The 7,139-nt window shown below is 31.9% G+C and overlaps 1 long non-coding RNA gene across 1 annotated transcript; it reads left to right on the top strand.

The window, feature by feature from the left end:
• The first annotated feature begins 2,244 nt into the window (after window positions 1-2,244).
• Window positions 2,245-3,096, top strand: LOC128032503 (uncharacterized). Its single transcript, XR_008188756.1, has 4 exons — window positions 2,245-2,483; window positions 2,547-2,747; window positions 2,828-2,919; window positions 2,994-3,096. It is a non-coding gene; the product is annotated as an uncharacterized LOC128032503 (long non-coding RNA).
• Window positions 3,097-7,139: the final 4,043 nt, after the last annotated feature.

The following is a 7,139-nucleotide window of genomic DNA, read 5'->3' on the forward strand; positions in this document are numbered from 1 at the left end:
AATGTCGTCGGAAAATCAAAAGACAATCTTCAGAGTCAACTTGATTTAGTCCAAATGGGAATCCGACCTGATCTTCATCCCAATCCACTTCCGAATGGGAAATATCGCTTGCCGCCTTCTATTTTGTCAATGTCGAAGACGGAAAAAGAAGTGTTCTTCACGGTGTTGAAGGATATAAAGGTTCCAGATGCGTATGCATCAAATATATCTCGATGTGTTACTGTTAAAGATCGAAGATTATATTCGCTAAAATCACATGACTATCACATCTTGATGCAAGATTTACTGCCAGTTGTTCTACGATGTTGTATGTCCAAGAAGGTGACATCTTGTATAATTGAACTATCCAATATAATGAAAGCCATTTGTGGCAAAGTTTTGGATTTTCAAGAACTTCAGAAGGTACAGGATCAAGCCGCTTTAACTTTATGCAACATGGAAAAATTCTTCCCACCTTCCTTCTTCACCATTATGGTTCACTTGATAATCCATCTCCCGTATGAAGCAATTCTTGGCGGACCCGTTTTCTATCGATGGATGTATCCCATAGAAAGGTGTTAATTAAAATTTTTAAAATTTTCCTTCATTCACCTCTATGCCTTTAGTTACAACTTTTGATAATATTGTATATTGTGTTTAGGTTCCTATCCAAATTAAAGTCTTACTGCCAAAACAAGCGATATCCAGAAGGATCGATTACTGAAGGCTACTTGGCAGAGGAATGTATGACCTTCTGCTCAAGATATTTGGAAGATGTTGAAACAAGGTTGAATAGACCAAATAGGAATGCTAGACTCACGGACCATAACTTCGTCGATACTTATTTGTTCCAAAGTTTTGGAGAACCAATGGGCAAAGTTGAAATTACAGAATTAGATCATTTATCGTGGGTACAAACACATCGATATGTTCTGTTTCACCACGAATGAATGGAACCTTTACGGAAGTAAGTTCTACTAATTTGATAAATATTTATCAAACTAAAAATTGTTAATCTTCTAACAAAGTGAACATTTTTTAACATAGTTAGTACAAAAAAATATTGAGATCTCGTTCTCGCTCCCGAAGAACACAACATCGAGATATCAATAAGTTGTTTATAGAATATTTTCATGAATGGTTAAGCCAAACGGTATGCAGTTGGAGCTTCCGCTTACAAATAATAATGTTTTCTCATAACATTTTTAATTACTCAGTTTACTTTCCATTCAACAGGTTTGGAGTGGGAAGAACGTAAACGACGAAGTTAAATGGCTCTCCCAAGGTCCAAATCGAGTGGTTAAAAGATATAGTGTGTTCCTCATCAACGGATTCAGATTTCATACAAAATATCGCGAAAGGTTAAGGAGAACGCAAAATTGTGGAATAGTTGTTAATTCCTCAATTACAAGTTATGCTATTGCTAGGGACAATAATCTTGTCGAGGGAAATGTGGAATATTTCAGACTTCTTACTGACATAATTGAGTTGGATTACTATGGCAAATGGAAAGTTGTCTTATTTCGAGGTGATTGGGCCGATGTTAATACTGCTCGTGGAATTAAGCAAGATCAATTTGGTTTTACAATGGTGAACTTCGCCCGATTGATTCACACAGGACAACAACCGATAGATGAGTCGTATGTATTCTCATCTCAAGTAAAACAAGTTTTTTACTAAAAAGATCCAACTGATGAGGGTTGGTACGTTGTACTCCGTAACATCCCTAGAGACTTGTTTGATATGGGCTGTGGAAGTAGAGATAACATCGACGACAGATCAGAAACTTTACCCTTTCCAGAACAAAACTTAAACGATAATATCCCTAGTACTAGTGGACAATTTCAATTGGTTCGTCAGGATACGGATGAAGATATTTACGAATAATGATGTAGTAAGATTTTTCGATTATTTAATTATATGTAATATCATAATTTAATTCTTAGTCTTATTATATATTTCAACTATTTTATATGTGTTGTTATTGTTGTAATTAGTTATTAAGTTTTCTACTATTTTATGTGTATTGCAGATAAAATTCCTAGAAGAAAAATTCTAAGGGGAAGCATTGTTCAAAATGATCCAAACTCGATGAAACAAATATCTTGAACAATGAGCAATGAATTGGATCATCGAATGTTCCGATTACAGCTGAGGATCCTACAGAAGTTCAAAGTAATTTTACATTTAATTTACATGCGTGTTGACTTATAATTGATTTATTTTTCAAATTCTTATATTATAATATACCATTTGTAGCTGAAAATGGTGGGACGCGCAGAGGTCGAGGACGTACGCTACTTAGAGAGTTATACGAGTTAGATCCAGTCAAGCGTGTCAAAGTTGGACGAAACAGTTTTGGTCAGCCTGTTGGATCAGAAGCTCGAATTTTAGCAGGATACATGGGCATTTTAGCACGAAATGCGAATATGTTGCCTATCAACTACGAGTCATGGCATCAAATGCCCGATAGCAACAAAAACCAAGCCCTCGATAATATTAAGGTAACTTAAGGTTAATGTCATCTGTAATGCTTGGGAAATAGTATTAACTTGTGTTTTTTGTAGGCGAGGTTTGCTTTGGAGGTCTCGGATGCTTATGTAAAGAAGGCATTAGGAAAAAGATGGAGAGACCATAAAAGTACTTTAAAGAAAGATTATTATAATACAAAAACAACCCTCAAAGAGAAATTGCAAAATGTCCCGCCGGGTATGCTGAGGTACCAATAGGAAGATGCGGTTAGATTTTGGCATTCGAAGAAAGGCGAGGTATGATGTAATTCCAAACTATTGTAATTATTTTGGTTTATAGTATTTACTATTTAAGTACTAAAAATTTCATAATGTAGGATCGTGAACGAGTTGGAAAAAGCAGCAGGCAGAAAAAAAATTCACTCACACAGCCGGGTCGAGAAGTTTTGCATGTGTAGCTGAGGCGAAGGTATTTTTAATTTTTTAATATTGTCAAATATGTATAACTTTCCGTTAAATAATATTTTTACTACTATATTGTAGGAACTATCGTCCGGTTAAAAAGTTGGACGCCTTCAACTTTTTGAAATTACACATAGGAAGAAAGATGGATCTGCTATGAATCCTGAAGCTGGTGAAATTATGGTACGTTTACTTAATACGATTTGTCTTAGTTTAGTTATTTATAGTGTTTGTTTTCTAATGGTTTAATTCATTGCTTGTAATGCGACTATTGTTATGTTGCGTTTGTTTTTTAATATATATTATGCTTCCTAACTATGTGATTTATTTATTAGGAAAACTAAAGGATAAAAGATTTGAGTCTGAAGCGATTGCTTCTAGTGATAGTTCTGTTCATCTTGAAGACATTGAGAACCGATTATTCTCAAGTTTTGGGTCCCGAAAGGTATGGTCGGGTTCGATTTCAAGGATCTTTTGTTAGCCCAACCCAATATTTTGGATCCATTCATGACAATACATGGCTTGGGAGTCGGGCTCAAGTCAAGTTCGAGGTTAAAAGACTAGATGGCTCAGATGCAAGCGACCACAGTTGAGGTTCAAAAGAAATATGAAGAACTCTAGCTACAACTTAGAGGCAAAGATGGATGGAAGCAATGCGATAGAAGGGAAGCAGAGGTCGCAATGAGAGAAGCAGAGAAGCGGAAGCGAAAATACGATGAACTCCAAAGAGCACTTCAGACTATGATGAAGATGTTTCAGTCGCAACTTCCACCGTTATAGTGTATTGCATAAATATTTTTATCATTTTAACTTTTTAACATTTTTGCAAAAATAATATGAATTCACTTTTATTTATTGATATTAATATTATTTTATTCATTTAATTTGAAATATTATATAAATTTATTGCTTTTGGCTGGTTTAGATCTGGTTGCTTTTGAGTTGTTACTACAGGAGGGCTGAAAAAATAAAAAATTTTATATAAAAAAATATTCCAAAAATAGTGGCGTTTTTTATAAAAGCACCGCTAAAGAAACATTTCTTTTAGCGGCATTTGTGAATAAAGCGCTGCTAAAGAACCTGATCTTTAGTGTCATTTTTTTGAAGCGCTGCTAAAGAACATGACTTTTAGCGGCGTTTTTTTCCAAGCGCCGTTAAAGAACATGATCTTTAGCGGCGTTTATTTTTGTAAACGCTGCAAACGTTAGCGACGTTTTCGTTAGCGGCCTTTAAGCGCCGTAAAGATCTTTAATGGCGTTAAAAAGCGCCGCTAAAGGCCTAAAAAAATGCCGCTAAAAACTTGTTTTGGTGTAGTGCATAAATTCAACAGTTGGATTATTAAAATATTAATCGTATAGGGGGATACAAAAGGATGTAAAACAACTTTCATTTTATACCGGTGTAAGTGGATTACTCCCCATATTTTTTTATACACTTATTTATATATATATATATATATATCGAAATTTTACATACTTTATTAAATATGATTTTGTATCTTGAATCTTCAACTAATTAGTATATTTTAGCCATGATATACCTCAACCAATAATAACTAAATTATGATATACTAACGATGTGAGTGAAAAAAAACTTATGTAACAATTTATTTTAAAAATAATGATATATATAAAAAAGAGTTATTGAAATAGTAAAGTTATGTAATAGCTACTAAGGTGTTTTTCTTCAAATTTTATTATACTCATTTTCTAGATTTTACATAAAATATAAACCGATAAAAATACTCTCATAATAATATTTGTTCTTTTATAAAAGTAATAGATTTTCATAATTTTTCAACTGAGTTGAGACTGAGTTGATGGGTGACACCAATTCGAACAACCTTTTAAAAAATAATATTAATTTAAGGTACACCCATAATGGGATTGGAAAAAATTATGTAATAGACATATTTATTAAAAGCTTATATAAGAATTAAATGAATTACTTGTTGAAATGATAAATCTTAAATCTTAAAATTTTTCGTTGAAGGTTCAAATCTCACAATCTTAAATTTATTATCGATTTTATATAAAATTTAAAAGATGTGAATACCATTAAAATAATGTAATTTAATTTGTTAAGTAAAAAAGATAATATAGATATAAGAAAAAAATTTCCTTAAAAAAACATTAAATCATACCTTCGCATAACGTCGAGTAAATGCGAGTATCCCTATCACACACACATAGATGATTAGAGCTCAACCTCGACCAGCAATATTCACCATCGGATGTACAAGAAGTATCCGAACTATCATTCAAATAGCATTCTCCATATATTGGTGTGCCCCAATGCAATTGTGTTGGGACATGCGTCCTACTACTTATATCAGAATCTTCTAAATCATAGTCATCAGAAATCAAGGAAGCAAATCCGCATGATTTTTTCTTCCTATAATCACTAGAATCAACCCTATTAGTCATGTTTATGTAGAATGAACTGAGATCCTGAGGGAAAAAAGCAAGACAACTAGCAACATAAGAAGTCTTGTTATTAATCCTACAACTTGGTTGCAAACATCCGCCCAAAAGTTTATCTGTTTCATTGCCAAAAATAGTAACCAAATTATCGCAACCTGAATAATAAAAACTGTTGTCAGAAGTTGAGTAGGAAAAGCGGGTGCCAGTTAGGTTGAGACTCATCCCATTATGATGGTTCTTTCGAGTTTCGACAGTTGAAGTAAGTTATTGGATGGTTGACCTTGATGGTGCCTTTCAAAAAATCAAAGTTCAATATTTGTAGATTCGTGTCATTTATGTTTAAGAAAGGAACTTCTCCCCCGTTGGCGGTTTTGTTGCAAATTACTTCAAACCAATCGTCAATTTCATAATCTTGGTCCTTCATTCTAAAGGGGTAGTGAAAAGTAACATTTCCGCAGGGCCATACCTTGTAGGTGTTGACGTTGATAGGTCCTAGTCTTGGTCTTCCGCATACTGCGGATTTAGCAAAAAAGGAGTCAATCGTAAAATCTACTAAATATATGTACATCCAATTAGGGGTGAGTAAAGCTCGATTAGATTTGAAAATATCAAAAAAAAATTCAAATTTCGAGTTTATCGAATTGAGTTATTCAAATTATTAGAGTCAACTCAAATAAGTAATTCGAGTTTCAAGTTCAAATCGAGTTGAATTTTACAATTAGAATAATTTGAATAACAGATTGGTGTATATATCCTTTACGTCACTGTTAAGTTTGAAAATGAGCAAATTGGTCTCTCTCAACAAAAATTAAAAAATTCAAAATAATTTTATAAAATTCAAAATAATTTTAAATTTCAAAATATTTATAAAATTCCAAAATTTATATTTTTAAAAATTATAAGAAATTCTTAAAATATATAAAGAAAGTTAAAAATTAAAAATTTTCTAGAATAATAATTTTGGGACCTAAATTTGTTAATTAATGATTCAAGTTTATCATACTAAAGTATTTTTATTTTGCTTTGAAAAAGTTTTCAAATATATATGGTTTCAAATTTATGTGCTTTAATAAAGAATTAGTTATCTTGTAATAATATTTTAATTTGACATGTTTAATTTTTAATTTAAATCAAAAAATTTACTCTATTCGACTAGACTCAAATTTCATTTCACTCGACTCAATTTGAAAAATTTTGAATTGAGTTAAGATAATAAAATAGTACTTGCCAACTCGATTAACTCGAAATTTTATATATATATATATATATATATATATATATATATATAACCGATATGAATCCAGCGGTGTCCTTGATCTCCCTAATTAAGTGAACAAATTAGTAAACTACACCTTTCTGCCTCTTTCAAAAGAATTAATAATTTAACATAAACACTTTAACCCTTGAATAAATGTAAAATTACATTTTAACTCCTCTAAAAATAATAATTTAATTTAATTTAATCTCATTTAAGTATTAATTCAAGTTTTTGGAATACAAAACTTTTAGGTATAAATTTTTGAAAGCCAAAAATATTAATATACAAAACGAATGATCCTAAAAACTTTTTTTAGAACTTATATGATTCTAAATACTGATTTTAAACCATTAGCAAAATCTATATATTAACTGAATTAAAAGAAGAAGAATAAAAGCCAAGCAATTGAAGTGACAGCGCGACTGACCTCCGTCACCGCAATAGGTGGAATTCAAGTTGAGCACGGCGGGAACATGCGTAGTTCCATTATTGATGCCAGTGGGTAATGGGTAAGCACTACCGAAAGAGTACTTGCTAAAGATGAAA

This window comes from Gossypium raimondii, chromosome 9 (assembly GCF_025698545.1).
Source record: "Gossypium raimondii isolate GPD5lz chromosome 9, ASM2569854v1, whole genome shotgun sequence".
Classification (NCBI taxonomy): Eukaryota; Viridiplantae; Streptophyta; class Magnoliopsida; order Malvales; family Malvaceae; genus Gossypium; species Gossypium raimondii.